Below are 15,749 nucleotides of genomic sequence, written 5' to 3' on the forward strand. Positions count from 1 at the left end.
GAGCTCTGATCTCAGAGACCCGTCTGGCCAAGACTAGGTTGAGGTCCCAGGTCGGGGCTGGGCGGCGCACCCGAGGGTGCAAGCGCTCCAAGCCCTTGAGGGACCTCGAACCCATAGAGCGTGAGAACACTGAACGTCCATCTCAGCGTGCTGGAAGGTAGAGATGGCTGCTGAGTGTATCCTCGGCGCTGATACCGCCAGGTCCTGCCGCTGAAGGCCAGAGGCAGGCCAAACAGAGGGGATCGAGACCTCAGCAGGAGCAAGATCGAGCGTACTGCAGCTGTAAAAGAAACGCTTCCACCTGGCCCGGTACGTTGACCAGGTGGAAGGCCGCCTGTCACCCCGACTCAGGTACGCAGCAGCCACCGTGAGGCGAAGAGGCTGCAGGTCCGAGTGACGAAGCCTGTCGTTGCCCTGAGTGATGAGGTCTGGGCTGACAGGCCGAGTAACGTGGTATGTCAGCGCTGCCTGGACCACTCTGGAGTGATCATGATGATGCACGCTCTGCCCCTGCGGAGTTTGAGCAGGACCTAATGAACCAGTGGGAACAGTGGGAAGGCATAATGCAGTTGGCCTTTCCACGGCATCAGGAATGCGTCCAAGATCGATTCCGAGGAGAGATCTTGGAAGGAGCAGAACACCTGGCATTTCCTGCTCTCGCGGTGAGCGAACAGGTCTGTGTGAGGAAACATCTCCACTTCCGGAAAGCGGGACGCCTCACATGGGGCCGAGTGATCACTCGTAAGGCAGGAAAGACCTGCTGAGGCAGAGAGTTAGGACGTTCCAAACGCCTGGGAGAAAGGACGTCGCCAGCTCCATCGAGTGGGCCATGCCAAAGACCCGGAAATGGATGGCCTCCTGACAAAAAAGGGGGGGGGAGGACTATGTCCCCCCTGAATACTTATGAAGCACCTGGTCGTTGTGTTGGCTGTAAACACCGAGATACAACGGCCTCGCAGCTGCCGCTGGAACCCCTGGCATGCCAGGCGGACTACTCTCAATTTTTGGGGCATTGAGGAGGAATGCCAGCTCCCTAGAAGACCAAAGGCCTTAAGCTCAGAGGTGACTATGAACACTCGAGCAGAGAGATGAGGCGTCCGCCGTCAGGGGCAGTGAGCCGGACTTGGAGAGGACGGAGGCGGAGCTTGGCGTGTTTGGTTACAAACTTGCGGGCAACCATGGACCCAGGAGACTGAGACAAGAACGAGCTGAGGTCGTTGGGAAAGCCTTCAGACCTCAGATGATTGTTGCCATTGCCTAAAATCTCAGTTGCAATAAGCAGGCTCCGGCTAGGTAGGAGACCAGGATAGCCCCTAGGGAGCCCAACCTCTGCGTGGGAACCAGAGTGGATTGCTCCATAGTAAACAGCAGGCCTTGACCTGTGAATAAGACCGTGGCGATGCCCACGCGCTGAGTGGTTTGTGTCTCAGAGTCTCCATGGATAAGCGAATCGTCCAGATACGGAAAAACGCATATCCGACATCAGCGACGGTAGGCGGCGACTATGGCCGTAAACCGGGAGTATTGACAGTCGGCTATAGAGCGGAGGCATCTCCCGTGCGGAGGGAAGATGGCATTGCGAAAGTACGCGTGCTTCATATCCAGGGCGGCACAGTAGCCCCCAGGAGGCAAGGATGGAATAATGATTCCCAGGGATACCATGCAGAACTCCAACCTTATCCTAACCCGGTTGAGTCCGTGTAGGACCAAGAAGGTCTGAGACCTGTGTTCGAGTGGGGGACTAGGGCATAACGGGGGTAGAACCCCTTACCCCTTTCGTCCGCTGAAGTGGGACAGGGCTGGAGCAAATTCAAGGTGGTACCTATGCTCCATCGTGCGCAGGACCCAGCGATCTGAAAGTAACTGGGGCCATGCCAGGAGAAAGCGGGATCGGGATCCCGTCCTGCGACTGGTACACCGCCCTCAGGTGAACCTTGGAAGGTCCGTCTTTGGTCCCAGTGGTAATTGCGAGGGACCTTGACTTTGGCTCTTTAGGGGTCCTGACGTTCGTCTGCGACCACCTTGGCCCTGCCGTTTGCCAGAGTTCTGCCTCTGGCTAGGCACAGAGTATGGCGGCTGGGGCCAGAAAGGCCTGCGTTTTGTCGCTGGCGTATACATGCTGAGACGCATTAGGACCTTATTGCCCACCAGACTTCGCAGTCTGGGGCTGTCTCTGCCGCGAAGATGCCTTTACCAACAAAGGGTAAATCCTGAATGGCATACCGCAGCTCCGGCCGGAGGTTTAAAACCTGAAGCCATGAAATGCACCTCACGGCGACACTCAAGGCCAGAGTGCCGGCCGCAGAGTCTGCTGCGTCCAACGAGGCCTGGAGGGACGCTCTGGGAATCTTCTTTCCCCCCGTCCTCCAAGACGGCAGCGAACTCCAGGTGGAAGTTTTGAGGGAGAAACTCCTTCACTCAGGTGCTATAATTATCGCAGCTAAGCAAGGCTTGTTGCTTTGCTACCCCGAGCTGCAGGGCCCCTGCCGAGTACACCTGGCGGCCAAGCCTGTTCATTCGCCAAGCCTCTTTCTGCTTCAGGGCTGGCGCCCGCTGGCCATCATATCAGGATCGTGGTCCTGAGCATAAAATCTGCGCATATGGGATGACACGGATGCGTGTCCAGACGGCCATGGAGGTACTAAAAGAAGGCACAGGCAGAGTCTCTGACTCACTCGGACCTTGCCCAACTCGGCACCGGGGACCGGCATCGGGAGGCGTATCGGTACCTGGAACGAGATCCAGACCCGCAACCAGAACGGTGTCGGGAGGTCGACCGAGATCTCGAGGCTCGGAGAAGGGCTACAGGAGTCAAGGTACCTGCCCCGGTGCCAGAGGTCGGAACGGTGCCGATAGCGGGTCGGCGAACGGGATACCGACCGGTGCAGCGAGTGTGACCAGTACCGAGGAAAACAGCACCGGGACTGCCAGTGGTGTCCGGCGTGCCGACAGGACTTGGAGTGTCTGCGGGACCGTGATCATGAACGGTGCCGCTCTGCTGTGCTGACAGGGGACAGTCCCCTGAAGAGACTGTATTATCCGTACCGGCGGTGCCCGGGACAGGCAGCACTGACTCTGTCATGGCACTGAGAGCCCTCGCCGTTGGTAACATCTCCAGCGTGAAGGGAACAGCAGGCTCAACCACAGTGCGTACTGGGGAGCTGTCAGGCACCGGATTCGACGGCCCTCGTGGGACCGGGATCCACGGTACCGAGGTCATCAGAGCTTCGGTAGGTGTCGGTGCCGGGCGAACCGAGTTAGATAAGCTGTCTGGCTGCGGTGCCGTCAGCACTGAAGCAGCGGGAGTAATACGCTCCACCACGGCGCGTGCCGGGGAGCCGTCGGGCACCGGATTCGATAGCCCTTGTGGGACTGGAATCGACGGTGCTGATGTTGTCGGTGCCTCAGAGGCGTCGGTGCCGGGCAATCCGACTTAGACTAGCCCTCTGGCTGCGGTGCCGTTGGCATGGAAGCAGCCGGAGCAGGAGCTCAACCACGGCGCGTGCCGGGGAGCCGTCAGGCACCGGATTCTACGGCCCTTGCGGGACCGGGATCGACGGTGCCGACGTCATCGGTGCCGCAGCAGGTGTCGGTGCCGGGCGATCCAACTTAGACTAGCCCTCTGGCTGCGGTGCCGTTGGCACGGAAGCAGCCGGAGCATTAGCTCGACCACGGCGCGTGCCGGGGAGCCGTCAGGCACCGGATTCTACGGCCCTTGCGGGACCGGGGATCGACAGTGCCGACGTCATTGGTGCCGCAGCAGGTGTCGGTGCCGGGCGATCCGACGTAGACGAGCTCTCTGGCTGCGGTGCCGTTGGCACGGAAGCAGCAGGAGCAGTAGCTCAACCACGGCGCGTGCCGGGGAACCGTCAGGCACCGGATTCTACGGCCCTTGTGGGACCGGAATCGACGGTGCCGACGTCATCGGTGCCGCAGCAGGTGCCGGTGCCGGGCGATCCGACTTAGACGAGCCCTCTGGCTGCGGTGCCGCTGGCACGGAAGCAGCAGGAGCAATACGCTCAACCACGGCGCGTGCCGGGGAGCCGTCAGGCACCGGATTCTACGGCCCTTGTGGGACCGGGATCGACGGTGACGACGTCATCGGTGCCGTAGCAGGTGTCGGCGCCGGGCGATCCGACTTAGACGAGCTCTCTGGCTGCGGTGCCGCTGGCACGGAAGCAGCAGGAGCAGTAGCTCAACCACGGCGCGCGCCAGGGAGCCGTCAGGCACCGGATTCTACGGCCCTCGTGGGACCGGGATCGACGGTGACGACGTCGTCGGTGCCGGGCGAGCCATCTTAGACGAGCTCTCTAGCTGTGGTGCAGTTGGCACAGAAGCAGCAGGAGCAGTAAGCTCTACCACGGCGCGAGCCGGGGAGCTGCCAGGCACCGGATTCCGTGGTCCTGGGGGACTGGAATCGATGGAGCCGAAGTCATCGGTGCCTCTGCAGGTGTCGGTGCCGGGTAACGCAACTTAGGCGAGCTCTCTGGCTGCGATGCAGGTGGCACGGAAGCAGCGGGAGCAGGGGGCTCAACCACGGCGCGTGCCGGGGAGCCTCCAGGCACCAGCAGGAATCGTAGGCTCTCTCGACCTCGGAAGAAGGGAGCGGTGCCGAGTCGACATGGGTGCCGGCGACGGTCGGTGCCGAAAGGCCTTGGTAGTAACGGCGGGGTCCGGTGCCGAGGAGGCGCTTCTGCCCGCCGCTTGAACATCACTCGGCGCCCAAGGTGAAGGGGTAAGTGAAAGTCCCGCACCTTTTTGTTCTCGGCTTAAAAGCCTTGCAAATGGGGCACTTATCTGTCAAGTGTGCTTCCCTGAGGCACTTCAAACAGGAGTCATGGAGATCTCTCTTCGGCCGCGGCTTCTGGCAGGCCGGGCCCCTTTTAAAACCCGGTGAGCCATGCATGGCTCCGGCACTGGGCTCATGGAAGGGGCTACTTCCTGAACCCCGCTAACTAAACTAACCATGTTAGCAAAGAAAACACGTATAACCATACAAATATATATATATAAAAGGGTTATAACTGCATAACTATATACGAGAAAACGAGTAGCTAGGGAAGTGGAGGTCAGCTAAGCCGCGCTCCACTGTTCCAACGACCGACACGGGCGGTAAGAAGGAACTGAGGAGCAGGTGGGCCGGCAGGAGTATATATGGAGCGCCATGGTGGCGCCACTCTAGGGGGCGACCTGCCGGCCCACTGAGTTGCTAGGGTAAAAGTTTTCCGACGAATGTGCACGCGCGGCGCGTACACCTAACTGGAATGGATATGAGCAATCACTCGAAGAAGAAAAGACGGTTACTCACCTTTGTAACTGTTGTTCTTCGAGATGTGTTGCTCATATCCATTCCAGTTAGGTGTACGCGCCGCGCGTGCACATTCGTCGGAAAACTTTTACCCTAGCAACTCAGTGGGCCGGCAGGTCGCCCCCTAGAGTGGCGCCACCATGGCGCTCCATATATACTCCTGCCGGCCCACCCGCTCCTCAGTTCCTTCTTGCCGGCTACTCCGACAGTGGGGAAGGAGGGCGGGTGCGGAATGGATATGAGCAACACATCTCGAAGAACAACAGTTACAAAGGTGAGTAACCGTCTTTTCTTCTTCGAGTGATTGCTCATATCCATTCCAGTTAGGTGAATCCCAAGCCTTACAAAGGCGGTGGGGTCGGAGTGAAAAGTGGCAGAATAAAACTGCTGAGCCAGAGGCTACAGCCTCTCTTGACTGCTGAACCAGGGCATACTGCGAAGCAAAGGCATGGACCGAGGACCAATGGAGCTTCGCGACAGATCTCGTGGGTAGAAACACGAGCCAGCAAGGCGGCAGATGAAGCCTGAGCCCTGGTAGAATGCACGGTGATGTGGCTTGGGGAAATATGAGCCAAATCATAACAAGTGGGGATGTCCGCCATCACCCCAGATGAGATCCTCTGAGAGGAAAACAAGCAAGCCCTCTCTTTGGCCCGCTACCGGGGCAGAGCTGGGGCACCTTAGGAAATGATTCTGTCAGCACAATATAATGCGAGCACTCCACAGATGTTCAAGGAGTGCAACGGTTATGCCCATTGCGTTGAGCTGTGGGTAACATGAAAGGCCAAAACACCTTAGGGAGGAAAGCCGGGTGCGGTCATAACTGCACCTTGTCTTTGCGGAACCTTCGTAAGAGCTCTGATCTCAGAGACTCGTCTGGCCAAGACTAGGTTGAGGTCCCAGGGCGGGGCTGGGCGGCGCACCCGAGGGTGCAAGCGCTCCAAGCCCTTGAGGGACCTCGAACCCATAGAGCGTGGGACACTGAACGTCCATTTTAGCCTGCTGGAAGGTAGGGATGGCTGCTGAGAGTATCCTCAGCGATGATACCGCCAGATCCTGCAGCTGAAGGCCAGAGGCAGGCCAAATAGAGGGATCGAGACCTCAGCAGGAGCAAGATCGAGCGTACTGCAGCTGTAAAAGAAACGCTTCCACCTGGCCTGGTACGTTGACCAGGTGGAAGGCTGCCTGTCACCCCGACTCAGGTACGCAGGAGCCACCGTGAGGCGAAGGGGCTGCAGGTCCGAGTGACGAAGCCTGTCATTGCCCTGAGTCATGGGGTCTGGGCTGACAGGCCGAGCAACGTGGTATGCCAGTGCTGCCTGGACCACTCTGGAGTGATCATGATGATGCGCACTCTGCCCCTGCGGAGTTTAAGCAGGACCTAACGAACCAGTGGGAACAGTGGGAAGGCATAATGCAGTTAGCCGTTCCACGGCATCAGGAATGCGTCCAAGATCGATTCCGAGGAGAGACCTTGGAAGGAGCAGAACACCTGGCATTTCCTGCTCTCGCGGTGAGCGAATAGGTCTGTGTGAGGAACCATCTCCACTTCCGGAAAGCGGGACGCCTCACATGGGGCAGAGTGATGACTCGTAAGACATGAAAGACCTGCTGAGTCAAAGAGTTAAGACGTTCCGAACGCCTGGGAGAAAGGACGTCGCCAGCTCCATCGAGTGGGCCATGCAAAAGACCCGGAAATGGATGGCCTCCTGACAAAAAAGGGGGGAGGACTATGTCCCCCCTGAATGCTTATGAAGCACCTGGCCATTGTGTTGGCTGTGAACACCGAGATACAACGGCCTCGCAGCTGCCGCTGGAACCCCTGGCATGCCAGGCGGACTACTCTCATTTTTGGGGCATTAATGAGGAATGCCAGCTCCCTAGAAGACCGAAGGCCTTAAGCTCGGAGGTGACCATGAGCACTCGAGCAGAGAGATGATGCGTCCGCCGTCAGGGGCAGTGAGGGCTGGGGCGGATAAAACCGCATCCCTGTCCACACCAAGGAGGGAGTTAGTCACCACTCTAGGGAGCCTAAGGCGTTCGAGGGAACGGTGACTACCATGACCATTGGCTCCCTGTCCAAGCGGTACGCCGAGGTGGGCCGGACTTGGAGAGGACGGAGGCGGAGCTTGGCGTGTTTGGTTACAAACTTGCGGGCAACCATGGACCCAGGAGACTGAGACAAGAACGAGCTGAGGTCGTTGGGAAAGCCTTCAGACCTCAGATGATTGTTGCCATCGCCTAAAACCGCAGTTGTGATAAGCAGGCTCCGGCTAGGTAGGAGACCAAGATAGCCCCTAGGAAGCCCAACCTCTGCGTGGGAACCAAAGTGGATTGCTCTATAGTAATCATCAGGCCTTGACCTGTGAATAAGACCGTGACGATGCCCACGGGCTGAGTGGTTTGTGTCTCAGAGTCTCCTCGGATAAGCGAATCGTCCCAATACGGAAAAACGCATATCCGACATCAGCGACGGTAGGCGGCGACTATGGCCGTAAACCGGGAATATTCACTGCTGGCTATAAAGCGGAGGCATCTCCCGTGCGGAGGGAAGATGGCATTGCGAAAGTACGCGTCCTTCCTATCCAGGGCGGCATAGTAGTCCCCAGGAGGCAAGGATGGAATAATGGTTCCCAGGGATACCCTGCAGAACTTCAACCTTATCCCAAACCGGTTGAGTCCATGCAGAACCAGGGAGGTCTGAGACCTGTGTTCGAGTGGGGGACTAGGGCATAACGGGAGTAAAACCCCTAGCCCCTTTTGTCCGCTGAAGGGGGACAGGGCTGGAGCAATTTAAAGGTGATACCTATGCTCCATCGTGCGCAGGGCCCAGCGATCTAAAAGTAACTGGGGCCATGCCAGGAGAAAGCGGGATCGGGATCCCGTCCTGCGACTGGTACGCCGCCCTCCGGCGAACCTTGGAAGGTCCGTCTTTGGTCCCAGTGGTAATTGCGAGGGACCTTGACTTTGGCTTTTTAGGGGGCCTGACGTTTGTCTGCGACCACCTTGGCCTTGCCGTTTTCCAGAGTTCTGTCTCTGGCTAGGCACAGAGTATGGCGGCTGGGGCCATAAAGGCCTACGTTTGGTCGCTGGCGTATACATGCTAAGACGCATTAGGACCCTATTGTCCAGCAGGCTTCGCAGTCTGGGGCTGTCTCTGCCGCGAAGATGCCTTTACCAACAAGGGGTAAATTCTTTCCCCCATCCCCCAAGACGGCAGCGAACTCCAGGTGGGAGGTTTGAGGGAGAAACTCCTTCACCCAGGTGCTATAATTATCACAGCTAAGCAAGGCTTGTTGCTTTGCTACCCAGAGCTGCAGGGCCCCTGCAGAGTACACCTTGCATTCGCCAAGGCTCTTTCTGCGCCGGGGCTGGCGCCCGCTGGCCATCATATCAGGATCGTGGTCCTGAGCATAAAATCTGCGCATATGGGATGACACGGATGCGCGTCCGGACGGCCATGGAGGTACTAAAAGAAGGCACGGGCCGAGTCTCTGACTCACTCGGACCTTGCCCAATCGGCACCGGGGACCGGCATCGGGAGGCGTATCGGTACCTGGAACGAGATCCAGACCCGCAACCAGAACGGTGTCGGGAGGTCGACCGAGATCTCGAGGCTCGGAGAAGAGCTACAGGAGTCAAGGTACCTGCCCCGGTGCCAGATGTCGGAACGGTGCCGATAGCGGGTCGGCGAACGGGATACCGACCGGTGCAGCGAGTGTGACCAGTACCGAGGAAAACAGCACCGGGACTGCCAGTGGTGTCCGGCGTGCCGACAGGACTTGGAGTGTCTGCGGGACCGTGATCATGAACGGTGCCGCTTTGCTATACTGACAGGGGACAGTCCCTTGAAGAGACTGTATTACCCGTACCGGCGGTGCCCGGGTCAGGCAGCACTGACTCTGTCATGGCACTGAGAGCCCTCGCCGTTGGTAACATCTCCGGCGTGCAGGGAACAGCAGGCTCAACCACAGTGCGTACTGGGGAGCTGTCAGGCACCGGATTCGACGGCCCTCGTGGGGCCGGGATCCACGGTACCGAGGGCGTCAGAGCTTCGGTAGGTGTCGGTGCCGGGCGAACCGAGTTAGATAAGCTGTCTGGCTGCGGTGCCGTCAGCACTGAAGCAGCGGGAGTAATACGCTCAACCACGGCGCGTGCCGGGGAGCCGTCGGGCACCGGATTCGATAGCCCTTGTGGGACTGGAATCGACGGTGCCGATGTTGTCGGTGCCTCAGAGGCTTCGGTTGGCATGGAAGCAGCCGGAGCAGGAGCTCAACCACGGCGCGTGCCGGGGAGCCGTCAGGCACCGGATTCTACGGCCCTTACGGGACCGGGATCGACGGTGCCGACGTCATCGGTGCCGCAGCAGGTGTCGGTGCCGGGCGCTCCGATTTAGACTAGCCCTCTGGCTGCGGTGCCGTTGGCACGGAAGCAGCCGGAGCCTTAGCTCGACCACGGCGCGTGCCGGGGAGCCGCCAGGCACCGGATCCTACGGCCCTTGCGGGACCGGGGATCGACGGTGCCGACGTCATCGGTGCCACAGCAGGTGTCGGTGCCGGGCGATCCGACATAGACGAGCCCTCTGGCTGCGGTGCCGCTGGCACGGAAGCAGCAGGAGCAATACGCTCAACCACGGCGCGTGCCGGGGAGCCGTCAGGCACCGGATTCTACAGCCCTTGTGGGACCGGGATCGACGGTGATGACGTCATCGGTGCCGTAACAGGTGTCGGCGCCGGGCGATCCGACTTAGACGAGCTCTCTGGCTGCGGTGCCGCTGGCACGGAAGCAGCAGGAGCAATACGCTCAACCACGGCGCATGCCGGGGAGCCGTCAGGCACCGGATTCTACGGCCCTTGTGGGACCGGGATCGACGGTGACGACGTCATCGGTGCCGTAGCAGGTGTCGGCGCCGGGCGATCCGACTTAGACGAGCTCTCTGGCTGCGGTGCTGCTGGCACGGAAGCAGCAGGAGCAATACGCTCAACCACGGCGCGTGCCGGGGAGCCGTCAGGCACCGGATTCTACGGCCCTTGTGGGACCGGGATCGACGGTGACGACGTCATCGGTGCCGTAGCAGGTGTCGGCGCCGGGCGATCCGACTTAGACGAGCTCTCTGGCTGCGGTGCCGCTGGCACGGAAGCAGCAGGAGCAGTAGCTCAACCACGGCGCGCCCCGGGGAGCCGTCAGGCACCGGATTCTACGGCCCTCGTGGGACCGGGATCGACGGTGCCGATGTCGTCGGTGCCGGGCGAGCCATCTTAGACGAGCTGTCTAGCTGTGGTGCAGCTGGCACAGAAGCAGCAGGAGCAGTAAGCTCTACCACGGCGCGAGCCGGGGAGCTGCCAGGCACCGGATTCCATGGTCCTGGGGGACTGGAATCGACGGAGCCAAAGTCATCGGTGCCTCTGCAGGTGACGGTGCCGGATACGCAACTTAGGCGAGCTCTCTGGCTGCGTTGCAGGTGGCACGGAAGTAGCGGGAGCAGGGGGCTCAACCGCGGCGCGTGCCGGGGAGCCGCCAGGCACCAGCAGGAATCGTAGACTCTCTCGACCTCGGAAGAAGGGAGCGGTGCCGAGTCGACATCGGTGCCGGCGATCGGTCGGTGCCGAAAGGCCTTGGCGGTACCGGCGGGGTCCGGTGCCGAGGAGGCGCTTCTGCCCGCCGCTTGAACATCGCTCCGCGCTCAAGGTGGAGGGGTAAGTGAAAGTCCCGCACCTTTGTGTTCTCGGCTTAAAAGCCTTGCAAATGGGGCACTTATCTGTCAAGTGTGATTCCCTGAGGCACTTCAAACAGGAGTCATGTAGATCTCTCTTCGGCCGCGGTTTCTGGCAAGCCGGGCCCCTCTTAAAACACGGTGAGCCATGCATGGCTCCGGCACTGGGCTCATGGAAGGGGCTACTTCCTGAACCCCGCTAACTAAACTAACCATGTTAGCAAAGGAAACACGTATAACTATACAAATATATATATATATAAAAGTGTTATAACTACATAATTATATACGAGAAAACGAGTAGCTAGGGAAGTGGAGGTCAGCTAAGCCGCGCTCCACTGTTCCAACGACCGACACGGGCGGTAAGAAGGAACTGAGGAGCGGGTGGGCCGGCAGGAGTATATATGGAGCGCCATGGTGGCGCCACTCTAGGGGGCGACCTGCCGGCCCACTGAGTTGCTAGGGTAAAAGTTTTCCGACGAATGTGCACGCGCGGCGCGTACACCTAACTGGAATGGATATGAGCAATCACTCGAAGAAGAACTAATCTTCTTAATAACTGAACTTTCACTCATGCCTTGTGTTATCATTCACACTAGTTATTCCATTAGTCTTTCCTCCTAGACAGGATATAAATTTCAAAGGTGAAAGACAAGCAGAAAAAGATGGGCAGGCTGCCTCTATACAATGAAGCAGAAGAAAAGGTCAGAAGTCCTTCTTTCTTCTCTTTGCTGTTTTGCTTTAAGACACTGCACTTAGCAACTACAACATGGCAAGACAGAATAAACTAAAATGTAAGCACTTATCCAAATGCATTTTTGGACATCAGCAATTTTATGTAGTACTACAAACTATAGGTGCATTTCTAGTAAACTAGTTGCATTATTTTGTTTCACATTAGAGTGCTTGTGAGCCTTCTACTGATTTGGCTAAATGGACTAAAAGTGATTTGATTTTAAAAACAACCAACCTGTAAAGAACCATTTTAATGGTATTTGGCTTGATACAGCAGTCTCCTCTGCTGGAAGAAAAAGTCCTAGTTTCAAGCACTGGGAATAAATATCTTGTTTATCTTAAACTGTGTAAATGCGTTAGCAGCGAAATCTGGATGCTCTTGCATTCATTTAGATAAATGTTCCTTAATGAAACTAAGGTAATGCAAGTGCTAGATGTAAGTTTGTTTATGCAGCGGTGCCAACATTATTTATGCAAGGTATCACTTTTCCTTCTCTGAAGCTGGCCCATGGTGCTCTTTGATATAGTACAACTGAGGAATTCCTTGTCTGCCAAGCACAAAGCCTTTTTCCTCTTAATCCCCTCTAGCATTACCATGTAGTACCAGCAGGTGGACATGTTTAGAAAACTGATTGCCTACTACTCTAGAAAACTGCTGAAGTGGAGAAAACAAACTATATCAATTGATTACTCATTTCTAAGGATAGTATACTACTGCTGTACTATACTATCCTAGATAGTATAGTACAGCATTCCCCAAGGAGGAGTAATACGGGGTGAGGGACAGCTGTGGTAAAATGACACTGGCCTACATCATGTGTGAGGGGAATACAAGGTTCACCACCACCAGCAGGCTGGCAGTATGGCAGGAGAGTGGCAAGCAGGTGCTGTTAACACAGAGGTGAAGGAATTGAGAGAACAGGTATCTAAAGTGATACCTTGCATAAATAATGTTACATCTAGCACTTGCAATATTTTATTTTCATTAAGGAACATTTATCTTAATGAATGCAAGAGCATAACAAATGGAAAAGTATACTATCTTAGCTACTCTTTCACACATAAATGGAAAAGACTTACAGCAAGGAACAGTCCCTTGTGAGAATTCTAATCTCTCTGCAGGAATACTTTGTAAGGGAAAAAGGAAAGAGTTCCCTCTAATAGGAATTTGATGCCAATTAGGTGATGTCCTGGGTGGGATTCTCAGAGCACCAGTTGGCCACTTCAAAGAAGGAAAAATGCTAGGTAGGTAATTTGTGCTTGTGTTAGTGTAAAATCACAGTCATTCAAATTGTCTGTAGCCTCAGACATAATTCCAGTGCTCTGTGGCTGTAAAAGATTGTGGGATGTGGGTGGGTCATAGACCAAAATTGTTGAATCACTACTTACATCCTTTACCATGATTGCAGCAAACAGTGGTAAAGGACAGAAGGTTGGTCCAGCTCTGTATCAGGTACTGAAGGCCTAACCAAACTGGTCTAGGAAGATGGAGGTAAGTCAGTATCCAGCAGTGCCACCTTTAGAGAACAGTAGCTTCTAGTATAGCCCCTCTTCTCAGCTAGGCTGGTGTTGGCAGGGGAGAAGTGAGGGGTGTGAGTTCTACCCAGGGTGCACAAGATTGGAGAGAGGAGAATAAAGCTGATTGCTACTTTATTCTCTTTTTACACTGGAGGCTAGTCACCATATCATAGTTCTATTTAAGCTCACAAAAATGAAGCTTGTGTAAGAGCAACAAACTCATGTGGGGAAATAGTCCAAGTAATTTAACTCTTCATGTTGTACTTTACCAATGAACTGACATGTCATCTCCAGTCTTTGCATGCAATATAATTGTGTGCCTCAAGATATTACCCCACTTTCTTTCTCTAATCTCCAGAGTCTGACAGTCATAGATTTTTTAAGGCTAGACAGGACCATCTTGTCCAATCTCCTCTATCACAGGCCACAGAATAGCCTCCAGTTATCCCACTACTGAGTCCTATACTTGTTTGACTAAAGCATATTTTCCAGAAAGGCTTCCAGGCTTGAAGATTTCAAGAGATGGAAGATCCACCACTTGCTTTAATAGTTTGTGCCAATGGTTAATCACCCTCATTGATTAAAAAGTGGCATTTATAATATGAATGTATGTGACTAACTTCCAGCTGTTGACTGGGTTATGCCTTTCTCCTGAAGCTGGGGCTCCTGACTACAGCACCAGGTTTATCCACTGGGCCACGATGCCTCCCTTAGACTTGAATACAGTAGCACTGCTTAACTAAGATTGACTTATCTGCCTTTGAAATTCATATACATTTTAGCTTTTCTGTGGCAAACCCTCCTGAAGATTACTGATCTTCGACAGAACAGGGCCTTCTCCCTCCAGTAGGTGGTCTGTGCCAGCATTCCTCTCCAATGTGAGCACAACTCTCTTACATATGACCCCTGATCTTTAGCACAGAACTGTTCTGCACAGATACAGGATGTTCCTCTTTCCCTTTAGCCTCTGGTGCAGTTCTCTGCTATGTCTTGGGCTGAGGGAGGAGGTGGCTCTCACTGACAGGGCTGTTGTAGAGATGATTTATTCATAACAGGAGTCCCATCTAAGCTTCCTTTACTCGCATTTGTAAACCACTCTGCCAGAGCTAGGTTTGTTGTAGCACAGCAGCTCTAATAATTGCAGCAAAATTTTGGAAGTTAGCCATTCCAAAATCATACATTCCAGGGTCAGAAAGGACCATTGTGATTATCTAATCCGACTCCTGCATAACATAGGCCATAGGACTCACACAAATTTATTCCTATTCAAATTAGAACAGATCTTTTAGAAAAAATATCCAATCCTTATTTAAAAATGGCCAGTGATGGAGACTCCACCATGACCCTTGGTAAGTTTTCAGTGATTTATTAAAAAATGTCTTTGGTTACTAGACAATCTGTTTAGCTTCAATTTCTACCCATTGGATCATGTTACACCTTTTTCTGATAAACTGAAAAGCCTTCTATTATCAAATTTCTGTTCCCTATGTTAGTATTTACATAATAATAAAGTCACTCCTTAATCTGGTAAACTACACAGATTGCACTCCTGGAAGCTATCACCATATGGTATGTTTTCCAATCCTTTGATCATTCTCATGGCTTTCTCTGAATTCCAGTTTATCAACATCCCTTTTGAATTGTGGATGCACAACTGGGTACAGTACTGCAATAGCAGTTCTGCTAGTGCTAACTACAGAGGTAATCTCCCTATTTAAGCTACATGAGATGCCGGTTTACACATCCAAGGATTGCATTAGCCCTTTTGGCCACCAGGTTTGCACTGGGAACTAAAGTTCACCTGATTAGCCACCAGAAGCACAAAGTCCTTTCAAGAGTCCCCCTATCCTATAAGAATGGCCTATATTCTTTGATCCTAGACTTATACATTTACATTAGCTGGTATTAAAAACATGTTTGCTTGTGCCTAGCATATCAAACATTTCAGATCACTTCATCATCTTATTTACCACCACCCTAAGCTAGGTGTCATCCACATACTTCATCAGTGATGACTTTTCCAGGCCATTGATAAAAATGTTGAATATCATAGGTCCAGGAACCAGTCCCTGCACAACCCCAATAGAAACATACCTGCTCGATGATTTCCCATTTATAGTTACATTTTAAGATCTGTTTTTAAGCCATTTGTACCATGTTGATTTTGCATTATTTCAACTTCTTAAATCAGTGTCGTGTGGTACCAACTCAAATGTCTTACAGAAGTCTTAAATATATTACATCAGCACTACTGCCTTTATCAATTAAACTTGTAATCTAAAAAAGCCACCCAAAAATCAGGATAGTTTGAGATGTTTTCCATAAACAAGTTCCAACAGCTCCTTTGTTTTAGCAACTAATTACAGAGAATTGTGGGATTTTTTTTCTTTAAAATAGCCTCAAGCCACTTTTTTTTAAACCTCCCATGATTCTTGTGCTGTTTGTCGACTCAACTCCTAACTCCAGTGTAAATTA

The sequence above is a fragment of the Gopherus evgoodei genome, chromosome 2, assembly GCF_007399415.2.
Source record: "Gopherus evgoodei ecotype Sinaloan lineage chromosome 2, rGopEvg1_v1.p, whole genome shotgun sequence".
In the NCBI taxonomy this organism is placed as follows: Eukaryota; Metazoa; Chordata; order Testudines; family Testudinidae; genus Gopherus; species Gopherus evgoodei.